This window comes from Hypanus sabinus, chromosome 9 (genome assembly GCF_030144855.1).
Source record: "Hypanus sabinus isolate sHypSab1 chromosome 9, sHypSab1.hap1, whole genome shotgun sequence".
Lineage (NCBI taxonomy): Eukaryota > Metazoa > Chordata > Chondrichthyes > Myliobatiformes > Dasyatidae > Hypanus > Hypanus sabinus.
In genome coordinates, this window is record NC_082714.1 from 92,898,437 (window position 1) to 92,922,625 (window position 24,189).

General features: G+C 46.6%; 1 protein-coding gene and 1 long non-coding RNA gene across 4 annotated transcripts in view; one reads left to right on the forward strand and one right to left on the reverse strand.

Moving 5' to 3' along the window:
- LOC132399640 (transmembrane protein 79-like) overlaps positions 1-21,591 on the reverse strand; it is a 29,944-nt gene extending 8,353 nt beyond the window's left edge. The window contains exons 1-2 of one of the 3 annotated variants that reach the window (XM_059980235.1): positions 21,432-21,586; positions 6,050-6,191 (exon numbers count right to left, since the gene is read on the reverse strand). The gene's annotated coding sequence lies outside the window, so the exon portion shown is untranslated. Of the gene's footprint in view, positions 1-6,049; positions 6,210-21,431 lie in introns of all 3 variants that reach the window. The other 2 variants (XM_059980236.1, XM_059980234.1) reach the window with 2 other exon arrangements.
- On the forward strand, positions 1,028-21,424 carry LOC132399648 (uncharacterized). Its single transcript, XR_009514030.1, has 3 exons — positions 1,028-1,433; positions 6,807-6,952; positions 12,173-21,424. It is a non-coding gene; the product is annotated as an uncharacterized LOC132399648 (long non-coding RNA).
- Positions 21,592-24,189: the final 2,598 nt, after the last annotated feature.

Consider the following 24,189-nt stretch of genomic DNA (forward strand, 5'->3'; position numbering starts at 1 on the left):
CCAGAACGCAGCTGTTGGTGGTTTGCAAACTAGCCTGTGGGAATATGGGGATTTGAAGGGTGAGTCAAGGGGGTGGATGGATATTGTGCAGATTGGCCTGAGGCAGGAAAGGAGGAACGTTCTTCTCCCAGACAAATTTGAGACAATTTGACCAAAAAACAGACAATCTGTCAATCTACAGTCAAGCCTCACAGGTTATTATTCTTATTCTTGTTTTCTAGTTATCTTTGGCCCTGGAGGAACACTGTTTCATTTGGCTGTGTTCAGTGACAATAAATTTGAACTTAACCGCAGGGATACAGGGAGTGTTCAGGAATCTGTAGCATGCTGGTGAGGGGGGGGGGGGGCGCCGCGCTGCGGGACGGCGGTGAGGGGGGAGCGGGACGGCGGTGAGGGGGGGGCGCCGCGCTGCGGGACGGCGGTGAGGGGGGAGCGGGATGGCGGTGGGGGGGGCGCCGCGCTGCGGGATGGTGGTGAGGGGGGGCGCCGCGCTGCGGGACGGTGGTGAGGGGGGGCGCCGCGCTGCGGGACGGCGGTGAGGGGGGAGCGCCATGCTGCGGGATGGTGGTGAGGGGGGAGCGGGACGGTGGTGAGGGGGGGGGCGACGCGCTGCGGGATGGTGGTGAGGGGGGGTGCCGCGCTGCGGGACGGCGGTGAGGGGGGGCGCCGCGCTGCGGGACGGCGGTGAGGGGGGAGCGGGACGGTGGTGAGGGGGGCGCCGCGCTGCGGGACGGCGGTGAGGGGGTGTGCCACGCTGCAGGACGGTGGTGAGGGGGGAGCGGGACGGTTGTGAGGGGGGAGCGGGACGGTGGTGAGGGGGGAGCGGGACGGTTGTGAGGGGGGGGGCGCCGCGCTGCGGGATGGTGGTGAGGGGGGAGCGGGACGGTGGTGAGGGGGGAGCGGGACGGTTGTGAGGGGGGGTGCCACGCTGCAGGACGGTTGTGAGGGGGGGAGCGGGACGGTGGTGAGGGGGGAGCGGGACGGTTGTGAGGGGGGAGCGGGACGGTGGTGAGGGGGGAGCGGGACGGTTGTGAGGGGGGGTGCCACGCTGCAGGACGGTTGTGAGGGGGGAGCGGGACGGTTGTGAGGGGGGTGCCACGCTGCGGGTCGGCGGTGAGAGGGGAGCGGGACGGTGGTGAGGGGGGAGCGGGACGGTGGTGAGGGGGGGTACCGCGCTGTGGGACGGCGGTGAGGGGGGAGCCGGACGGTGGTGAGGGGGGGCACCGCGCTGCGGGACGATGGTGGGGGGGGGCGCCACGCTGGGACGGCGGTGGCTCTGATCCTCTTAATGAATAATTGCTTCGATCGATTAAACACATTTCTTATGAGGAAATTGCCGAGGTTGTTCACTCTTTGCACTCGGGATCCTGATGGATTTTCTGGACAGTTTAAGAAGGCTTTTTCCTCTTTGCTTATAGAATTTTTTACATTAGGTAGGTTGCCACAATCTTTTTATGAAGCCTCTATTTCGCTTATTCTTTAAAAGAATAAGGCTCCTTCTGAATGTTCCTTTGAAAGACCAATGTTTTTACTTAAAGTTCATACTAAACTTTTGGCTCATAGGATTGAAAATATTTTGCCATCTATTATTTCTGATGCTAGCATCGACTTTGTAAGAATCGATACTCCCACTTTAATATTCCTCATTTATTGAATGTTATTTATTCTCCTTCTAAAGATATATCGATATATCAAAATCCTTCTCTCTCCCTCCGCTCAGGTTCTTACTAACTCTCAGAATTTTAAACCTTTTAAACTTCAACGTGGAACTAGACAAGGTTGTCCTTTGAGTCCTTTGCTTTTTAATGTGGTCTTAGAACTAAAGCTTAAAGCTATTGCTTTCTGAGAATCTAATGATATCACTGGTATTTACAAAGATTTGCTTTATGCTGATGACCTTTTGCTCTACATTTCTAATGTGGAGTCTTCTTTACCTTCCATAATTTCTTTACTCTCCTGCTTTAGTCAGTTTTCAGGATATATACTTAACTTTCATAAGAGTGATATTTTCCTTTGAATAATTTGGTATTAGTTAATACTAACTTTCCTTTTAAAATTGTAAGAAATCAATTTACTTATTTGGGCGTAACAATTACTAGGAATTATAAATTCATTTTTAAAGAAATTGTTCTTACATTTCTGAATTATGTTAAGAAGGCACTATCATATTGGTCACCCCTCCCTTTATCGTTGATTGGACGAATTCATTCTATTAAAATGAATATTTTGCCTAAATTTTTATATTTACTTCAGGCCGTACCTGTTTTTATTCCTAAATCCTTTTTTGATTCTCTGGATTCTATTATAACTTCTTATATATGGAAAAATAAAATCTCTTGATTAAATAAAGTTAATCTTCAAAGAATGGAGGTTTAGTCTTACCCAATTTTAGGTTTTATTACTGGGCAGTCAATATACTGAATCTTATATTTTGTTTACATTATCTTAATGGAGAGGACTGTCTGGTCTGGGTTTCTTTAGAAGCTAACTCTGTTAATAAATTTTCTATCATTTCTCTTCTCGGATTCTCAATTCCTTTATCTTTAAGTAATTTAACTGATAATTTTGTAGTTCATCACACTTTGAGGATTTTGGTACAATTTAGAAAATATTTTGGTTTATTGAATTTTTCACTTTCAAGTCCCATTTGTTCTAACTTTTTTTTTAAACCTTCTATGACTGATACAGGTTTTAAAGAGTGGAATAGATTGGATGTTAAATGTTTTCAGGATTTGTTTGTTGGCGATAGTCTCTCTTCATTTGAACAACTGTCAGCTAGGTATAGCCCACCCAAAACCCACTGTTTGCGATATTTACAAATTTGAGACTTTTTGCATTCTCAAGTATATACATTTCCTAAGAGTCCCTGATAAGAAATTACTTGATACAATTTTAAATTTGAAACCCACCTATAATGGACCTATACCTAATATTTATGGTATGTTGTTGGGAATGAGAAATATTCTTTTAGACAAAATTAAAAATCTCTGGGAACAAGATTTACAGATACCAATTTCTGAGGATACGTGGAATGAGATTTTTAAATTGGTTAATATCTCATCGTTATGTGCCCGTCATTCCGTTCTACAATTTAAAGTGGTTCATAGCGCCCACATGACTAAAGATAAACTGTCTCATTTTTATTCTGATATATCTCTCTATTGTGATAGACTTGACCGAGTCTTGAACAATATTGGAAGGAAGTATTCCAAACTTTCTTGTGCTTCTTAAAGTAAATTTTAAACCTAATCCTTTGACTGCCTTATTTGGTATTGTTGGAGGAAATGTTATTATTTTGGAGACACACGATTTGCATATTTTGGCCCTTATTCCTCTTATAGCCAGGAGGGAATTGTTGCTTAAGTGGAAGGATGCCACTCCGCTGACTCATACTCATTGGTTAAATGATGTTGTGTCTTGCTGAAATTTAGAGATTTGCTGCTCAATTTCTGAACCCAGTCAAGATTTTTTAACATTTTGAATAATTTTCAAAATCTTTGATTTGCTATTAAGCACAGCTAATAATATGTTTTGCTACATGATATGGATTTTTTCCTTTTCATTTTTTTAAACTAAATTTCTTCCGGTAGTGCGTTTAGATGTTTTTGTATAATAAAATTATCTTTTTTTAGTATTATGTTTAAATTTAATTTCTATGGATATGGGGTAATGAGATATGGGGTAATGTGATTGCAATATATGTAATATAATTTGTGTATATTATATGAATATTATATATTGTATTACATACTGCACTGTATATATTGTACTATATACTTTTATGTAAAAATCAATAAAATATTGAAAAATAATAAGAAACGTATTATTGTGTATTATAATAACCTATTATTATTTAATTATCTATGATTTTACATTGCTATATTTTTTCAATATTCTTGGTGCGGCTGCAATGAAACCCAACTTCCCTTGGGATCAATAAAGTATGTCTGTCTGTCTGTCAAAAGCGGCGCCGCGCTGCGGGAGCGGCGCTGAGGAGGGGGCGCCGCGCCGCGGGACCGGCGCTGAGGAGGGGGCGCCGCGCCGCGGGACCGGCGCTGAGGAGGGGGCGCCGCGCCGCGGGACCGGCGCTGAGGAGGGGGCGCCGCGCCGCGGGACCGGCGCTGAGGAGGGGGCGCCGCGCCGCGGGACCGGCGCTGAGGAGGGGGCGCCGCGCCGCGGGACCGGCGCTGAGGAGGGGGCGCCGCGCCGCGGGACCGGCGCTGAGGAGGGGGCGCTGAGGAGGGGGCGCCGCGCCGCGGGACCGGCGCTGAGGAGGGGGCGCCGCGCCGCGGGACGGGCGCTGAGGAGGGGGCGCCGCGCCGCGGGACCGGCGCTGAGGAGGGGGCGCCGCGCCGCGGGACCGGCGCTGAGGAGGGGGCGCCGCGCCGCGGGACGGGCGCTGAGGAGGGGGCGCCGCGCCGCGGGACCGGCGCTGAGGAGGGGGCGCCGCGCCGCGGGACCGGCGCTGAGGAGGGGGCGCCGCGCCGCGGGACCGGCGCTGAGGAGGGGGCGCCGCGCCGCGGGACCGGCGCTGAGGAGGGGGCGCCGCGCCGCGGGACCGGCGCTGAGGAGGGGGCGCCGCGCCGCGGGACCGGCGCTGAGGAGGGGGCGCCGCGCCGCGGGACCGGCGCTGAGGAGGGGGCGCCGCGCCGCGGGACCGGCGCTGAGGAGGGGGCGCCGCGCCGCGGGACCGGCGCTGAGGAGGGGGCGCCGCGCCGCGGGAGCGGCGCTGAGGAGGGGGCGCCGCGCCGCGGGACCGGCGCTGAGGAGGGGGCGCCGCGCCGCGGGACGGGCGCTGAGGAGGGGGCGCCGCGCCGCGGGACGGGCGCTGAGGAGGGGGCGCCGCGCCGCGGGACCGGCGCTGAGGAGGGGGCGCCGCGCCGCGGGACCGGCGCTGAGGAGGGGGCGCCGCGCCGCGGGACGGGCGCTGAGGAGGGGGCGCCGCGCCGCGGGACGGGCGCTGAGGAGGGGGCGCCGCGCCGCGGGACCGGCGCTGAGGAGGGGGCGCCGCGCCGCGGGACGGGCGCTGAGGAGGGGGCGCCGCGCCGCGGGACCGGCGCTGAGGAGGGGGCGCCGCGCCGCGGGACCGGCGCTGAGGAGGGGGCGCCGCGCCGCGGGACCGGCGCTGAGGAGGGGGCGCCGCGCCGCGGGAGCGGCGCTGAGGAGGGGGCGCCGCGCCGCGGGACCGGCGCTGAGGAGGGGGCGCCGCGCCGCGGGACCGGCGCTGAGGAGGGGGCGCCGCGCCGCGGGACCGGCGCTGAGGAGGGGGCGCCGCGCCGCGGGACCGGCGCTGAGGAGGGGGCGCCGCGCCGCGGGACCGGCGCTGAGGAGGGGGCGCCGCGCCGCGGGACGGGCGGTGAGGAGGGGGCGCCGCGCTGCGGGACCGGCGGTGAGGAGGGGGCGCCGCGCTGCGGGACCGGCGGTGAGGAGGGGGCGCAGCCCTGCGGGACCGGCGGTGAGGAGGGGGCGCAGCCCTGCGGGACGGGCACCGTGGGGGGACAGCAAAGAGGGAACATCGCGTGAGATGTGGAGGACCGTGAGATGTGGAGGACCAAGACTTCTTCACCCCACTTCACCACCGCACGGCGATCCCTTCTTATGTTAGGTCATAACTAATATTAGTTATATTTGTCACAGTAAAGTGCTTTGTTTAGTGTCAAATCAAAGCAGCTAAGACTGTGCTTGACAGCTTGTCAGAGTCACCATGCTTCCGGCGGTGTAGCATGCCCACAATCTAATAATCCTAACCCTTATGTCTTGGGAAAGTGGGGGGAATCCCAAGGAAACCCAGACAGTTTCCTTAAAGACAGCAGTGGGAATTGAAACCTCATCACTTTACAGCTAAGCACTATCCGTAGACATGAAAGTTCGAAGTAAATTTATTATCAAAGTACGTCAACAATCCTGAGATTCATTTCCTTGTGGGCATACGTAATAATAATAATAATGATGAAGTGAGTGAACCAACAGTTTTAACACAACACCGCGTCTACCTGGAGGTGTTGGGTGAGTTCCTGGCTGCTGTAGGTGGTGTGTCCACTGTACATACCTACAGCAGGCAGGGCTGGCAGTGCTTTCTCATTGACAGTTTTGCCACGGAGCAAGAGCTCGTTCAACTGGTTGGACGAGAGACCGGAAACAAACTTCCACTGCCAAAGCCAAGCCAAGGAATTGCAACAGGGGCAAGCAGCCTATATTGAGAAACATACCTGACATAATCATTATATATACCTGAAATATAATCACTATGTATTAGCTATTTACTATACTATGTAATCTCTTCTAGGTACTGAATATTACTATGTATTATTTTACTAGACACATTTTGCTATGTATTGTTTTAACGAGATACATTGTTCTCTCTAAGCTGCATACTGTGGCACTTACAGCTGTTTAGCTAGCAGCACTATTAGCTGAAATGTACCCCATGTATGACACTCAGCCTTTGTTTAGTAAGAGATAACTGTGGCGGACAGGATGGTGCGAGCAGGAATGTAATGTGAGGGAGGTTGTCTGGAAAACATCACCTTGGCCAGGAACAAGGCCCCAATGCGAACGGGTGAAACATAATGGTGGCGCACCGCGGGCTAGGCAACAGCGGTTGATTAGTGAATAAAGAGATGATATGCAATTAAAACTTGATTGAGTATGCTGATGAAACCGAAATGTAACTGAGGTAAGAAATTACTATGAAGAATGCTGTACACCGGAGCTCGGTGGGCTTTCGGTGACAAGTTCATTGATTGCCTCAGCCTTTGTTTGCAAATAAAGGTTTAATTTTCTGGAAGAATTGTCTGTGTCTCCAGGTCATTTCAAGTAACCATGACAATATTGGCGACCGCGGCAGGACCGGGAAGAGACCCGAGGAAAAGATCCGGCGGGTTGAGGCCGCTTCTCGGTCCCTCGGGAGCCCTTACAGAGCTAATAGAATTACGGGTGCACCCAGAAAAAGGTAAGCGCTTTTTGCGACAATTTGGATTAAAACAGAAGCCCGGCTTCAGCTCTATACCCGGATCTGAAAGAAGTAGAAAGACCCCCTCCCTATAATGAGCAGGGAACACCCAAGCAATGCCCCATAATATCAGGAACAGTAAGCCTGCAGGGGGAAGTAGAGGTCTGGGACCCTGAGGAGGAAAGAAGGAAATATGAGAGGGTGAGAGAGGTGCTGAAGAACGAGATAGAGGGAGAAAGGATAAGGATGGAACAGGAAAGAAGGGAGATGGAAAGAGAAGTGGAAAGGCTACAGCAGCTGAGAGAGAAGAGGGATTATGGGGAGTATCTGTTATACTGTAGAGACAGACAGACTAGAAGAGAACAGGAATCATCTCGATGGCAAGAACGGAGTGAGTTAAGAGGAAGTTGGAGCAAGGTAGGAGACGAGAGTTTGGAGGAAGTATGAGAGAGGACGGAGAGGCAGATGTTGGAGATGGAAGAGGGGACTAGAGTGGAGAAGGAGCAAGGAAGAAGTTATACTCCAAGGAGGTATGAGTGGCAGCCAGTAGAAATAGGGTCAGCAATAGAGAAGAATCAGGTGAGGAAGGAAGCTTGTTTACATGGAACGGGGAGAAGGAAATGCTGCCATTGCTGGTAAAGGGATCAGGACAAGTACAGTATATCCCCTGGGGATTCCAGGACCTGGAAGGGCTGAAAAATACTCTGCCTGGTCTGTACGAGGGGGCAGGAAAGTGGATTAGAGCCTTTGAGGAGGAAACAACGGGACGATTGTTGGCTATGGGAGATTTGAAGGCACTGCTGATAAGGTTGATGGGAACTTCCAAGCTGAAAGAACTGATGGAAATGGCTGAGTTACAGAATGTGGACAGCCCACAGACTGATGGGACCAATTCTGATCCAGTGAGGCAGAGGGTATGGCAGGCCCTCAGGAAGCTTTATCCACCCAGAGTGGACCCCAAAGCCTTAAAGGGGGAACCACTGAAAGACACTGCAACACAGGAATTCGACCAGGTGGTAGGGGAAGTCTTTGGTAATTCTGATGACTCTGAGAATGAAGTTGGAGATAGTAGTAGTCCTCCAGATAGTGGGGATGGTTTGGGTACAATCAGTTTTGCCCCACAGGATAACACACCCGCCTACTATAGCGCAGATTTGGAAACCGTCAATATGGATGATATGGCATGGGAATAGACAATAGACAATAGGTGCAGAAGTAGACCATTCGGCCCCTCGAGTCTGCACCGCCATTCTGAGATCATTCACTATCAATACCCAGTCCCTGCCTTGTCCCCATATCCCTTGATTCCCCTATCCATCAGATATCTATCTAGCTCCTTCTTGAAAGCATCCAGAGAATTGGCCTCCACCGTCTTCCAAGGCAGTGCATTCCACACCTCCACAACTCTCTGGGAGAAGAAGCTCTTCCTCAACTCTGTTTTAAATAACTGACCTCTTATTCTCAATCCATGCCCTCTGGTACTGGACTCTCCCAACATCTGGAACATATTTCCTGCCTCAATCTTATCAAATCCTTTAATTATCTTAAACGTTTCAATCAGATCCCCTCTCAATCTCCTCAATTCCAGCGTGTACAAGCCCAATCTCTCCAATCTCACTGCGTAAGACAGCCCTGCCATCCCAAGAATCAACCTAGTGAATCTACGCTGCACTTCCTCAATTGCCAGAATGTCCTTCCTTAAACCTGGAGACCAAAACTGTACACAATATTCCAGGTGTGGTCTCACCAGGGCCCTGTACAAATGCAAAAGGACATCCTTGCTTTTGTACTCAATTCCCCTTGTAACAAAGGCCAACATTCCATTTGCCTTCTTCACTGCCTGTTGCACTTGCTCATTCACCTTCATTGACTGGTGAACTAGGACTCCTAGGTCTCTTTGCATTTCTCCCTTACCAACTCTACACCGTTCAGACAATACTCTGCCCTCTTGTTCCTGCTTCCAAAGTGGATAACTTCACATTTATTCACATTGAATGACATCTGCCCACTCACCCAGCCTATCCAAGTCTCCCTGTATTCTCCTAACGTCCTCTTCGCATGTCACACTGCCACCCAGTTTAGAATCGTCAGCAAACTTGCTGATATAGTTTTCAATGCCCTCATCTAAATCATTGACATAAATCGTAAAGAGCTGTGGTCCCAATACAGAGCCCTGTGGTACCCCACTAGTCACCTCCAGCCAGTCCGAGAAACACCCATTCACTGCTACCCTTTGCTTTCTATCTGCCAACCAGTTTTCTATCCATGTTGAAACCCTGCCCCCAATGCCATGAGCTCTGATTTTACTCACCAATCTTCTATGTGGCACCTTATCGAATGCCTTCTGAAAATCTAGGTACACAACATCCACTGGCTTACCCTCATCTAACATCCTTGTTACACCGTCAAAAAACCAACAGATTAGTCAAGCATGATTTGCCCTTGGTAAATCCATGCTGGCTCGGTCTAATCCTATTTCTGCCTTCAAGATGTGCCACTATTTCGTCCTTAATAATGGACTCAAGCATCTTCCCCACGACTGACGTTAGGATAATAGGGCGATAGTTCTCCGTTTTCTCCTTCCCTCCCTTCTTGAAAAGTGGGATAACATTAGCCACTCTCCAATCTTCAGGAACTGATCCTGAATCTAAGGAACATTGGAAAATGATTACCAATGCATCCGCAATTTCCTGAGCCACCTCTTTTAGAACCCTCGGATGCAGACCATCTGGACCTGGGGATTTATTAGCCTTCAGTCCTACCAGTCTACTCATCACAGTTTCTTTCCTAATGTCAATCTGTCTCAATTCCTCTGATATCTTATGACCCTGGCCCATCCATACATCTGGGAGATTGCTTGTGTCCTCCCTGGTGAAGACAGATCTAAAGTACGCATTAAATTCTGCCATTTCCCTGTTTCCCATAACAATTTCTCCCAATTCATTCTTCAAGGGGCCAACATTGTTCTTAACTATCTTCTTTCTCTTCACATAGCTAAAAAAGCTTTTGCTATCCCCTTTTATATTCCTGGCTAGACTGAGCTCATACCTGATTTTTTCTCTCCGTATTGCTTTTTTAGTTAAGATCTGCTGTTCCTTAAAACTTTCCCAATCATCTGTATTCCCACTCATCTTAACCCTGTCATACTTCTTTTTCTTTAATGCTATACAATCTCTGACTTCCTTTGTCAACCACTGTGGCCCCTTCCCCTTCTTTGAATCCTTCCTTCTCATTGGAATGAACTGCTTTTGCATCTTTTGTATTATGCCCAAGAATATCTGCCACTGCTGATCCACTGTCTTTCCTGCCAGGGCATCCGCCCATTTAACTTTGGCCAGCTCTTCCCTCATGGCTCCGTAGTCTCCTTTATTTAATTGCAACACTGACACCTCTGATCTGCCCTTATCCCTCTCAAATTGTAGATAAAAACTTATCATGTTATGATCACCACTTCCTAATGGCTCCTTTACTTCAAGATCACTTATCAATTCCTGTTCATTACACATCACCAAGTCCAAAATAGCTTGGTTCCTGGTTGGCTCAAGCACAAGCTGTTCCAAAAATACATCCCTTAGACACTCCACAAACTCCCTATCCTGGGGTCCAGCACCTACCTGATTCTCCCAGTTCACCTGCATGTTGAAATCTCCCATAACGACTGCATTACCTTTAGCACATGCCAGTGTTAACTCCCTAATCAACTTGTACCCAATATCCACGCTTCTGTTTGGGGGCCTGTACACAACACCCATTAGGGTCTTTTTACCCTTACTGTTCCTCAGCTCAATCCACACAGACTCTACTTCCCCTGTTCCCAAGTCACCTCTTGCTCAGGACTGAATCTCATTTCTCACCAACAGGGAATGATGTAACCCTGGGAAACCCGGGAGCACGCAGTAAGAGAAGTGGCACACGCACCATTTTGCCATGACAAGAGAACACATAGTACCAATGGGCAATGTATACAGCAAGCACGATGGAAAGACAGAATTGCTACCTGTGGTCAAGGGCAACCCCTGCGCAGCATGTAGTCCCCATGCCTTATCATTCTTCCACTTGTGCGCAGTGGCGTCGGGATCACAGGGAGTGATGTGGGCAATGATGTCCTGGTCTAGTCAGTGCCAGGGCTTGTTGTATGAGGATTTGTGTTAACACTGATCCCTGTTATCGAAACTGTCTGAACAATGCACCAATGTGCCCATATTGGTGTATGGTATATCAGGCGCCTTCGCAGTTTGATCAAAACAAGCTTGCCTATCACTGTAATTATAGCAGACCCTGGGCTATAAATAAAAGGAGCCAAACACCTATGCAGGAACAAATTATAATGCAGGATCATCTGAGTTATGAATTCTTCATGTGGGTGGGCACTCGCCCGGTTGGCCATTTCCAAGGCAACTGCACTCAGACGTGGGATGTCACCCCAGGTAGAAAACATACAATGGGTACCCCTCCTCCTGAGGGTGCATTGGACTCTCAGACTATCCCATTAGCAGACACTTGGTGGCTGTGTGGACAGGAAGGAGGTCTGAGATCTACCCTCCCCCTCAGTTGGGCAGGAACATGGACGCGTGTCATGCTGCTTCAGGAAGTTATAATGTCCCCTGAAGTACAGTCCAGCGCTAACTTCCCTGAGTAGCGGACACTGTTACGGCGGAAGAGAAAATATGAACCTAACCCGACAATCTGGATTGACAGTATAGGACGGCCGAGAGGTATACCTAACGAATTCAAGGCGTGGAATGAGATTGCTGCAGGCTGGGAAGCTCTCATACCCATGATAGGGATAAGTAAAAATGTTGAATGGATAAATTATATATACTACAATCAACAGAGGTTCATCAACTACACCGATGATGTGCTGGAGGCCTTAGGGCAACAGCTGGATGCAACTAGCAGGATGGCGTGGCAAAACAGATAGGTTCTGGATTGGCTTTTGGCAGAAAAAGGGTGTGTGTGTGTGTGATGTTTGGAGATCAATGCTGCACTTTCATACCGAACAAAACTAGCCCAGAAGGGTCTTTCACCAGAGCAATGAGTAAATGAAAAAATCTGCGGAAGGAGGTCAAACAGAATGCAGGATTTGGGCATCAGTGGTTTGACTGGTTAGAAAGCAGACTAGGGGGATGGGGTGCGTGGCTGACTAAATTGGCAATGACTGCAGGCATTGTGCTGATAAGTTGTGCATTTATTCTGTGCTGTTTTCTTCCATGTCTCAAGACTTCGATAATGCGTGCGACAGCAAAACAATTCCCGATGCTCCTGGGAATTGTTGAATCTGACCCCAGACAAGGAGAAAAGCCGATGATGTACTGTTACAGTCTGCACGATGCACCAAGCGGAATGGAAGGTGTTAATGATGTGGACACTAGTCTGTAAGGGTGTCTGAGTCTTTTTTCCTGTCTCAGCTACGAAGGGACAGGTTTTTGGCTCAGCAGCCTAGGATAACAGAGAGAGATCATTTTGAGCTCCGAGTATGGAAATTGTAGTTGACCCAAATTTGGGATTAAAATGCTGGACTTTATTTTGGCTTTGGTGCACAGCCTCTGAGTGTTCTCTTTCTGTGTGAGACCCTGTGGGTCCCAAATGGGGGATTATATTGAGAAATATACCTGACATAATCATTACATATACCTGAAATATAATCACTATGTATTAGCTATTTACTATACTATGTAATCACTTCTAGGTACTGAATATTACTATGTATTATTTTACTAGACACATTTTGCTATGTATTGTTTTAACGAGATACATTGTACTCTCTAAGCTGCATACTGTGGCACTTACAGGACACCTGTTTAGCTAGCAGCACTATTAGCTGAAATATACCCCATGTATGACACTCAGCCTTTGTTTAGTAAGAGATAACTGTGGCGGACAGGATGGTGCGAGCAGGAAATGTAATGTGAGGGAGGTTGTCTGGAAAACATAATCTTGGCCAGGAACAAGGCCCCAATGCGAACGGGTGAAACATAATGGTGGCGCACCGCGGGCTAGGCAACAGCGATTGATTAGTTAATAAAGAGATGATATGCAATTAAAAATTGATTGGGTATGCTGATGAAACTGAAATGTAACTGAGGTAAGAAATTACTATGAAGAATGCTGTACACTGGAGCTCGGTGGGCTTTCGGTGACAAGTTCATTGATTGCCTCAGCCTTTGTTTGCAAATAAAGGTTTAATTTTCTTGAAGAATTGTCTGTGTCTCCAGGTCATTTCAAGTAACCACAACACCTTCCGATCCAAACTTTACCAGAGGAGGAAGGATGCACTCCTCTCACACATTCTGTTTTAATTTTAATTTAGAAACAAAGCACAGTAACAGGCCCTTGAAGCCCAACGATCAGCGTAGCTCAATTACACCCATGTGACTGATTAACTTACTAACCCAGACGTCTTTGGGATGTGGGAGGAAAGCGGGACTCCTAGAGGAAACCCGAGTGGTCATGGGGGAACATACAAACTCCTCACAGACAGCATCAGGAATTGAACCCCAGTCGCTGGTGTTGGAAGCAGTGCAATAACTGCTACACTGCTGAGCTGCCCAAAATACTTTCGATACTTCGTATTTAAAAAAATGCTCAAGCCAGCTGTGCAGGCAGTGGGGAGCGAGGACGAGGCCTCAAACTGAGGTGTCGCTTGTTTGCAGACATCCAGGTGAGCAGCATTGGTGTTGCCCCCCAGTGTTCACCTGGCAGAATACAAGCTGTACTGTGTTGGACTGCAAACTGCTGCAGCATTCATGGACTCGGACGATTTTTTTGTGTGGCTGCATTTTACTGCTATCTTTTATGTGGTACGTGTGCCCTACGTGTATGAATGTTTGCACCTGGGCCCGGTTTCGTTTGGCTGTATTCACGTATGGCTGAGTGACAACTAAATTTGAACTTGAACTACAATGAATTGTCAACACTTACAATGCAGAACAGTTCAATGTCAGATCATTGTTTTTCTTCTGAGGTCATGGTTTTTCAAGCAATGAAAGTGTTGAGAGATCTCTGCACAGCTGAGCCCCAATATTTTACTTTCTACTTATTCTTCTTGTAAAGTTTAATGCAGTTAGTGACCAACAAAAAGTGCACTATGGGTAGGTTCACTAAAACTGCTGGGGATGGTTTCAACTAATTTGGCAGGGAGATGGGGATTGGAGTGATGGGACTGAGGTTGGTTTACAACTAGATGCAGAACACAGTGAGGCTGTGAGGAAGGACGGCAAATGATAGGACAAAATTGCAGGCAGTGGGGTGAGTTAAAGTGTAACAGGGGATCAAAATCAAAAAGGGTGTTGAATACAGGACTGAAGGTGTTAGAGAATAAAGTCTCGCGGTCATTTAGATTATCAGGTACAATGTTGGGGGCATTTCTGAGTTATGGCTGAAAGAAGATCACAGCTGGGAGCTTAACATCCAAGGAAAGGCAGGTAGCAGAGGAGTGGGTGGTTCTATTGCTAAAAAGTGAAATCAAATCCTTGGAAAGAGGTGACAAAGGATCAGAAAATGCAGAATTCTTGTGGGTAGAGTTAAGGAACTGCAAGGGTAAAACCAATTAGAATTACCTGCAGTTTTCCGAACCTTAGCCAGGATGTGGGCTACAAATTACAACGGAAGATAGAAAAGGCATGTTAAAAGTGCAATGTTGCAATTATCATGGGGGATTTCAATATGCAAGTGGATTGGGAAAATCTGGTTGTGGCTGGATTTGAGGGAGAGTTTGGAGAATGCCACAAGATGGCTTTTTAGAGCAGCTTGAGGTTGAGCCCACTAGAAGATCAGCTATTCTGCATTGGGTGTTCTGTAAAGACCCAGATTTGATCAGGAGACTTCAGGTAAAAGAACCCATAGGAGAGAATGATCATAATATGAGAGAGTTCACACTGCAGTTTGAGAAGAAGAATATAAAATCAAATGTATCAATATTACTGTGGAGTAAAGGGGATTACAGAGGCTTGAGAGAGGAGCTGGCCAAAGTTTTGTAAGGGGACACTACCGGGGATGGCTGGAGTTTCTGGGGGAATTTGGAAGGCGCAGGAAAGATACATCCCAAAGATGAAGTAGTATTGTAAAGTGAGGATGACAAGGGAAATCAAAGACAGCATAAAACAACAGTATAGAAAAATTAGTGGGAAGGTAGAAGATTAGGAAGCTTTTAAAAACCAACAGACAGCAACTAAGAAAGCCAGAAGGAAAGAAAATATGAAATATGAAGGTAAGTTAACCAAAAATATAAAAGGGGCTAAAATGTTTTATCAGATTTGTGAAGGGTCAAAGACAGACAAGAGTAGATATCAGACTGTTGGAAAATAATGCTGGAGAGGTAGTAATGGGGGACAAAGAAATAGCCAAGGAAATTCATAAATATTTTCAGAATCAGATTCAGGTTTAATATCACTGAAATTTGTTAACTTTGCAGTAGCAGTACATGATAACATTAAAAACTGAATTACAGTAAGTATACATATGTATATCGAATATTTAAATAAGTAGTGCAGTAACAGAAATAATATTCTGCATCAGTCTTCACTGTGTATGCCAGAAATTCGAGAGTATCAGGGGCAGAAGTGAGTTTGATTGCTATTACTAAGGAGAGGTTTGCTTGGGAAGCTGAAAGGTCTGAAAGGTAGATAAGTCACCTGGACCAGACAGACTACGCCTCAGTTCAGAAAGAGGTGGCTAAAGAGATTGCAGAAGCATTAATAATGATATTTCAAGAATCAATAGTTTTTGGCATGGTTCTGGAGGTCTAGAAAATTGCAATGTCACACCGCTCTTCAAGAAGGGAGAGAAGCAGAAGGAAATTATAGCCCAGTTAGCCTGACCTCAGTGGTTGGAAAAATGTTGGAGTATATTACTAAGGATGAGATTTCAGGGTACTTGGAGGCACATGATAAAGTAGGCCAAAATCAGTATGGTTTCTAAATGGAAAACCTTGCCTGATAAATCTATTGGAATTCTTTGAGGAAATAATAGGCAGAATAGATGAGGGAGAGTCAGTGGGTGGTGTTTTTTTGGATTTTCAGGAGGCCTTTGACAAGGTGCCAAATATGAGGCTGCTTAACAAGGTAAGAGACAAGATGTTACAGGAAAGATACTAACGTGGATAGCGGATTGGCCGACTGACAGGAGACAAAGAATCAGAGTAAAGGGAGCCTTCTCTGATTGGCTGCTGGTGACTAGTGGCATTCAGCAGGGGTTGGTGTTGCCACCACTTCTTTTCATGTTGTATGTCAATGATTTGTATGAAGACTTTGTGGCCAAGTTTTCAGGTAGAGAGGCAAGTAGTGTTAAGGAAGCAGGGAGACTGCAGTGGGACTTAGGCTGGCGGGATGGGGAAAGAAGCGTCAGGTGGAATATAGTGTCGAGGAATGTATGATCATGGACTCTGGCAGAAGGAATAAAGGTGCGGACTGTTTTCTAAATGGGGAGATAGCAGTGATATCCTATCAAACTTTCCAGGTGAAACTTTGTTCGTCCCAAAGATCTCAATTTAGCAATTAGATGTTTCCTTTGCTCTTCATAGAAACAGCATTCAAACAATATTTGCAGCACCAGTTCTAGACAAGTACACTCCTTTCAAATGCCTGTATCAGGCATATTAATTCTTAATAAGGTATTATTCAACCGAGTACGTCCAATACACAAACATGTAAGTATAACTTCTTCCCTCTTTTTATACCGATCTTGCAATTGTGTAATTTAGGTTCTATATCAATCAGTGGTCACTTTATTAGATATACCTGTATGTCTGCTTGTTGATGCAGATATCTAGTCAGCCAATCAAGTGGCAGCAACTCAATGCATAAAAGCATGCAGACATGGTCAAGAGGTTCAGTTGTTGTTTAGACCAAACATCAGAATGGGGAAGAAAAGTGATCTAAGTGACTTGTTGTTAATTTGTACGTGTTGATTTGACCACAGCAACTGCAGTGTACTTAGTGTTTACCACGGAATGATTGTCAGTGCCAGATGGGGTGGTTTGAGTATCTCATCCCCTGGGGCTTTCATGGATAACAACATTTACAGAGAATGGTGTGAAAAATAAGACATTTAGTGAGTGGCAGCTCTGTGGGTGAAACCACCTTGTTGTTGAGAGAGGTCAGAAGAGAATGGCCAGACTGTTTCAAGCTGATAGGAAAGCGACAATAACAATAAATTATAAATTTTCCCAATAAAACCCTTCACTAAAGGATCCATTTTTAAAATAATATCTAACAGGTCTTGTATATATGAAAAAATACAGAAGTATTTTTGTAAGAAGTGTCTGGCCTGAAGATATTGCAGGAAATGTGAATATGAGAGAGTATTTAGTTACTAATTTCTCAAAAGACACCAGTCGGCCATCTTGGAACAAATCCATGAAGGAATAAACCCTTTTATTCCTTCAAAGAAGAAAAGTAGGATCACTTAATGAAGGTTTAAATAAATAATTTCAATAAATTAAGCTAAAAAGTTTAAATATTTTAAGATTAAAAAAATTATGAAACTGGAACCAAATTTGTAGTGACTGCTTAATCACAGGATGTAAATTTAAGTTAGTAATTTTGGCCAGTTGTACAGGCAGAGAAGCTCCTAATAATGAGGTTAAATGAAACTGTTAAGCAAGATTGGGAGAGAGAGTTTAACATGACTTTGATAACAGAAAATTGGTTGCGGATTTTGAAGTTGGCCCAAGGCTGTGTAGTGGTTAGCCAAACGCTTTACACTACAGGTGACCCAGGCTCAATCCCTTTCATTCTCTGTAAGGAGTTCGTACATTCTCCCCAAGAATGCCTGGGTTCCCTCCAGACGCTCTGCTTTCTTCCCACATTCCAAAGATGTATGGGTTGGGGTTAATAAGTTATGGGCTTGCTATGTTGGTGCCAGAAGTGTAGTGACACCTGTGGGCTGCCCCCAACACACCCCCGTTCTCTGTTGGTCATTGTTGCATACAACGCATTTTACTAAATGTTTCGATGTACGTGTGATAAATAAAGCAAATCTTCATCTTATTGTAGGGTTTCCGAGTGAATTCCCTTCAACTACAAAGAGGAAGGTCCTCAGAATAAATTATTTTAATACTGGTGGACATCAGTATTATGTGGTCTGAAACTATGTGCCAGGGCAAGGAGACCCCAGACTGAGAACCAGGGTGCAATACATGAACACAGACACACACATGTGCACACAGATAGGCATACACACACAAAGACACAGTCTTCCTCAGTCCCACTTCCCTGCCTTAAATGATCAAAGATTGCATACTGGGTAAGGGAATCAAAACCCAAAGGGCACTGGCTTAACCAGTGAGGGGAGCGATTTAAAAGGGATCTGAATGACAGGGTCATGCAGATGTGCATTGATCTGACAGAGGAAGTAGTAGTGGCAGCTAAAATAATATTTAAAAGATACTTGGACAGGTCCGTGGAAAGGAAAAGTTTAGAATCTTTCAAAAGTGAAAACAAAAGGTTTAGAGTTTTTATATGAATGTCAGTGGTGTCATATGTGCACTTTGATAATAAATTTACTTTGAACTTTAGAGGGATATGGCCCAAATGTGGTCAAGTGGAACTAGCTCTGATGAGCATCTTGGTCAGCATGGGCCAGTTGGGCCGAAGGGCCTGTTTCCCAGCTGTATGACTTTAAGGATTGCGGACTCGGCTGGAGAGGCAAGAGACAACAGATGCTGGAGCCTGGAGCAAGTCAGGTCGGCAGGGGAAGGAATTGTCGGTGATTTCCCCAGCAGGTAGTTTGTTGCTCCTAAAACAGTAGCTGTTTCATTCTCCACAGACACCGCCTGACTTGCTGAGTCTTTCCAGGAGTTCCTGTTTTTCTCCTTACTTACTCTGATCCACGCTCGGTTCACCATCTCCTCCTCAACCCACCACATCATCAGAATAAGAGTCAGTTTATTATCACTGATAATGTCCTGAAATTTGATGGGGTTTTTTGGCAGAAGTACATTGCAATATATGCAATGAATAAAATATATTATAAATTACAATAATATATATGCTGTATAAAATTAAATTAGTGCAAAGATATATATATATATATATACATACACAGTATATATACGTATACACTCACACTGTATATGTATTATATACCATAGTATACTGCAAAAATAACAAAAATATTGAGGTAAATTTCATGGTTCATTCAGAAACCTGATGGCAGATGGGAATAAGTTATTTATTGACTGTAGGTCTTTAGGCTCCTGTATCTCCTCCCTAATGGTAGTAATGAGGAGAGGGCATTTTCAAGAAGGCAGCACCCATCATTAAGGACCCTCACCGTCTGGGAAATACCCATTTCTGGTTACTACTATCAGGGAGGAGATACAAGAGCCTGAAGACCTACAGACCTAAAGTTGGCACACACCCAACTTTCCATGAATAGCTTCTTCCCTTCTACTATGGGATTTCTGGATGTTATCTAAACTCTAATTACTCTTTTTTTTGCATTATCTCTATCCTTCGTAATTTATTGTAATTTTTATGACTTGCACTGTACTGCAAAATAGGAAATTTCATGTCATAAAAGACAGTGAGAATGATTTCCCCCTCACTCTCCATTCTAGACTCCCTACCACTGTTACCTTGCTCTCTCCTGCCTCTCCCCAATCCTCCTCTGCCCCCTCCTCTGTTTTCCCAGCATTCTCCCAGAGTAAAGAAGCTTGTTATAAACACAAGAGATTCTGCAGATGCTGGAAAACCAGAGCAACACATACACACAAGATGCCGGAGAAATTCAGCAGGCCAGGCAGCATCTATGGAGAGGAATAAACAGTTGACGTTTTGGGCCAAGACCAAAATATCCTTATGAAGGTTCTTGGCCTGAAACATCAAGTGTTTATTCCCTTCCATAAAAGAATCATACCATCACAATTCAGCCAGCTCCATCATGGGCACTAGCCTCGAGGACATCTCAAGAAGGCGGCATCTATCTGCTAGGACCCCTGTTACCCAGGACATGCCCTTTTCTCATAGCTGTCAGGGAGGAGGTACAGGAGCCTGAAGACACACACTCAATGTTTCAGGAACAGTTTCTTCCTCTCCACCATCCAATTTCTGAATGGACAATAAATCCGCAAATATTACCTCAGTATTTTTGCACTACTTATTGTATAGCAATGTACTGTTACCACCAAACACCAAGTTTCACAACAGGTGCCCGTGGTTTAAACCTCACCCCTCCTCCCGTAATATCTGCCCTCAACAAGTCAACAGCTGCCTGCCGAGCGGGCCACTGGCTCCTGGGCATGAGTCTGACGTTTCTGTGGGGTTTTCGTAGCCCACAGATCTTCTCGAGGCAAGGTTGTGATGCGGCGGAATGGGGCCGCTCGTTTCCTCAGTAAGGACGGCAGTCATTCAGTCAGCCGTTCAACAGGCCCCGATGCAGAACATGCCCGGGCAGTTCACGCAAAGCTCAGGGCACGGAGGGCAATCTAACAGGGCACCAAGGTAGCGTAGGGGTGAAGGAAATTCTATTACATTTCAGGGTGTCCAAGTTCAGAGATCAATCCTGGCACCATCTTTATGGTTCCTGTGTCTGTGTGCGTTTCCTCCGGGTGCTCCGGTTTCCCCCCACAGTCCAAAGACGTACTAGTTAGTAGACTAATTGGTCATTGTAAATTGTCCTGTGATTAGGCCAGGGTTAAATAGGTGGTTTGCTGAGCGGTGAGGCTCAGAGGGTCAGTTCCACACTGTATCACTAAATAAATTAGGGCAGAGAGGGAGGGAGAGAGAGAGAGAGATAGATGGAGGATTGGGAGGGGAGTGTGGGGTGGTGGGAGAAGGAGATGAGTGGGAGAGTGGGATGGGGAGGAGGGAAGGAAGGGAATAGGTGAAAGGGAGAGGGGAAGAGGTGAGTGGGGTTGGAGGAAGGAAAGAAGGACGTGGGAAGAGGGGGTGAAGGGAGGAGAGCAGCAGGTAGAGGTGCAGGTCGATGGGAGTAGGTAGTTTAAATGGTGTCGGCATGGACTAGATGGGCAGAAAGGCCTGTTTATGTGTTGTACTATTCCGTTACTCTATGGGGAGGGTGAGAGAGGGATAGATTCGTGAACCTACACATTCTTCCCGTGAGATTTCACCCTCCTCGACTTAGGTCCGACTCATGTCGACATCTGTACTCCTCGTTGCGAAAGGCGAGGATTGAGAGGGTGGAGCAGCGCAACGCGTCGGAAGTTACATCTCTCAGGTGAGATGGTAAATTGGGACCCAAGGGTGGGAGAACCCTGCGGGAACGGTCTCCCGTGAAGAGACACAGCTCACTGTCCCCACACCATATGTCCCACTCCGGGATAGCCTTCTCGCCCAGCAACTTCCGCATCCGAGCGTTTCATTGGCGAACCGTCCTCATGACCCCCACTCGGACTGACTCTTGTTGCTGCTAGTTATAAAATAGGTGGGGAAGAACCAATGGCAGGCGTCAGGAAACGAAAACTTTTTGCTGAACGTCGCAGCGAAACCAGAAGCAATTTTAGGGAAACAATTCTTACCTTAATCCTCCAGCAGATACACCGAAACTGATGAATTTAGATTCACTTCAAACCTTGTTCTGACATTCAGCGCGTTCTAATAAACTACATCACCGCCTTCCATGGGGGAAAAACAACCCTATTTTCATACCTTACTTCCTGCAGTCCACAAACCTGTTGGACCAGAACCGTAATCGATCTCCTTAGAGGGGCGGGGCATGCAACTTAAAGGGACAGGGAACTCTGAAAGGAATAGGTGTATTAATAATTATTAATGCAACATGGGGAGGACGGTGTAGTGATTACTTCTTTGCGGGTTAAGTTCAAGTTCATTGTCAATCATACACTTGTATACAGCTAAACGGAATATCGTTCCTGTGGGGCTAAAGCTCAAGACACAATATACACAGTCACACACAGCACACATAGTTATGATCCAGCACATACAGTCACATATTAACACAACTCCCTGAGTGGTATGGCCTGAAGATTGACAGGTTGACATAAATGCAAGCTGCATGATTATGTCAGACAGTATGTCACTGGCGCTATTATAACAAAATCAAAGGTTCAAGGGTTATCGTCAATGTATGCAGGTACAATACAACTCCGATATCCATCTGCTCCAGATAGTCACGAAATATGGAAAAAAAACCCACAGGACTCACAGGACTCACAGGACCCCCCCCCCACATGAAAAGGAAAAAGAAAACAAAACTGGCAAACCTCAATCCCCCACCCCCTCCCTCACACAAAGCGTACAGATCACCCACATGGATAACGGTGGCTGGAACACCCTGCCTTGTGAAAAACAATCAGTAAAAATAACATCAAACCCTCAACCCCCCCCCCCCCCATGGCCAAATGGTCCCATGGTGATGTAGCGGTTAGCACAATCCTATTACAGCTCAGGGCCTAGGAATTTGGAGTTCAATTCCAGCGTAATCTTTACGGAGTCTATATGTCATCCCCCTTGAAATGCATGGGTTTCCTCCCACAGTCCAAATACATACTGGCTAGTAAGTTGATTGATCGTTCTAAACCATGCTGTGATTAGTCTAGGGTTAATTCGGGGGTTGTTGTATAAGATATAGGAGCAGAATTAGACCATTCATTCCTCCGAGTCTACTCCACCATGGATTTTTCCTCATCAATGGATGTTTCTCAATTCTGAGGCTGTGCCCTCTGGTCCTGGATTTCTTCCAAGAAAGGAAACATCCACTCTATCTTGAATTGTATCTTTAAAAATAAAAAAAAGACAATGACGGGACTCATTGAAAGAAAAGACACCCACCCCCCCCTCCACATGAAAAGGAAAAACAAACAAAGCTGGCAAGCCTCAGTATTAAAAGATGAATGATCAGTAAATGATCAGCCATGATCTCAGAATGGCGGTGCAGACTCGAGGGGCCGAATGGTCTACTTCTGCACCTATTGTCTATTGTCTAAAAGTGACCAGTTCAGGATGAGGGTGTGTTTGAGGAGTTGGGAGCATTCAGACAGGGTGTACGTGTGTGATGGGTGGCAACAGGCTGTTAAGAAATCTAACAAAGTTTGAAGTTCAATGTAAATTTATTAATCAAAGTTATTATACATGTTGTCACCATATACAACCCTGAGATTCATTTCCTTGCGGGCAATCACAAGGAATAGAAGAAACACAAGAGAATCAATGAAAGACTGCACCCAACAGGACGGGCAAACAACCAACATCCAAAAGACAACAAACTGTGCAAATACAAAAAGAAAGGGAAAATATGATAATAACAAATAAGCAATTATTATTGAGAACATAAGATGTTGAGTCCTTAACCGTGAGTCTGTAGGTTGTAGGAAATCTTCAGTGGTGGGGCGAGTGAAGTTCCAGGGAGGGGAAGCTGTTTCCACGATGTGCTAAGCTGTGTCCATGTAGAACAGTTCCCAAACCAACCTGTTATGTATCTGGACAGAATGCTTGCTATTAAATTTTTAAAATTGTTAAATAATTGGTCAGGGTCGATCATATCTTCTGCCATAATCAACCCTCTGCATCAGGATTGGGAAGAGGACCGTGGATCCAAGCACTCCTCAGTGAGGGGTGCCCTCTCAGGTGTCTTTAGTGCAGTCATGATCAATAGGTGGGATACAGACAGCTTCCACATCGCGTCTGAAGTCAGGCATGGCGCAAAGTTCAAAGTAAGTTTATTATTGAATTACATATATGTCATCGTATACTACCCTGAGATTCATTTTCTTGCTAGCATTCACAGTCAATACAAAGAAACACAACAGAGTCAATGAAATACCACACACAAGACAGACCAAGAACCAGCGTGCAAAAGAGGACAAACTGGGTTGCCCACCCTCCCTTTCTACTGTTTGCTGTTTAGAACAGTTTGCTGAAGCCACCAGGAAGGACGAGAAGGTAATAGGCGTGATGTTGCCAGGCAGTAGAGGGATCTAGGAGAAAACCTCCCTGTACATGGACAATGTCGACATCTTCTGTTTGGATCCTTCATCAGTTCTCAGACTGATCAGAACCTGCGACCAGTGTGAGTTGGCATCAGGGGGCCAGAGACAGGCCAAGTTCTTCAGCAAATGGCCAAACTGATCGAGTGCCCCCTTCACCGTCAGGTTCAATAACCTGAGGGCACTGGGGGATCTGATTTGGAGTGGTTGAGGTGTTGACTGAGAATGGGTTTGAGCAGATTGAAAAGGTGAAACTAAAAATGGGTCTGTGAAAACAGCACTCTGTCAATAACTGGGAAGGACCTAGTCATCAGGTACTATACTCAAAATT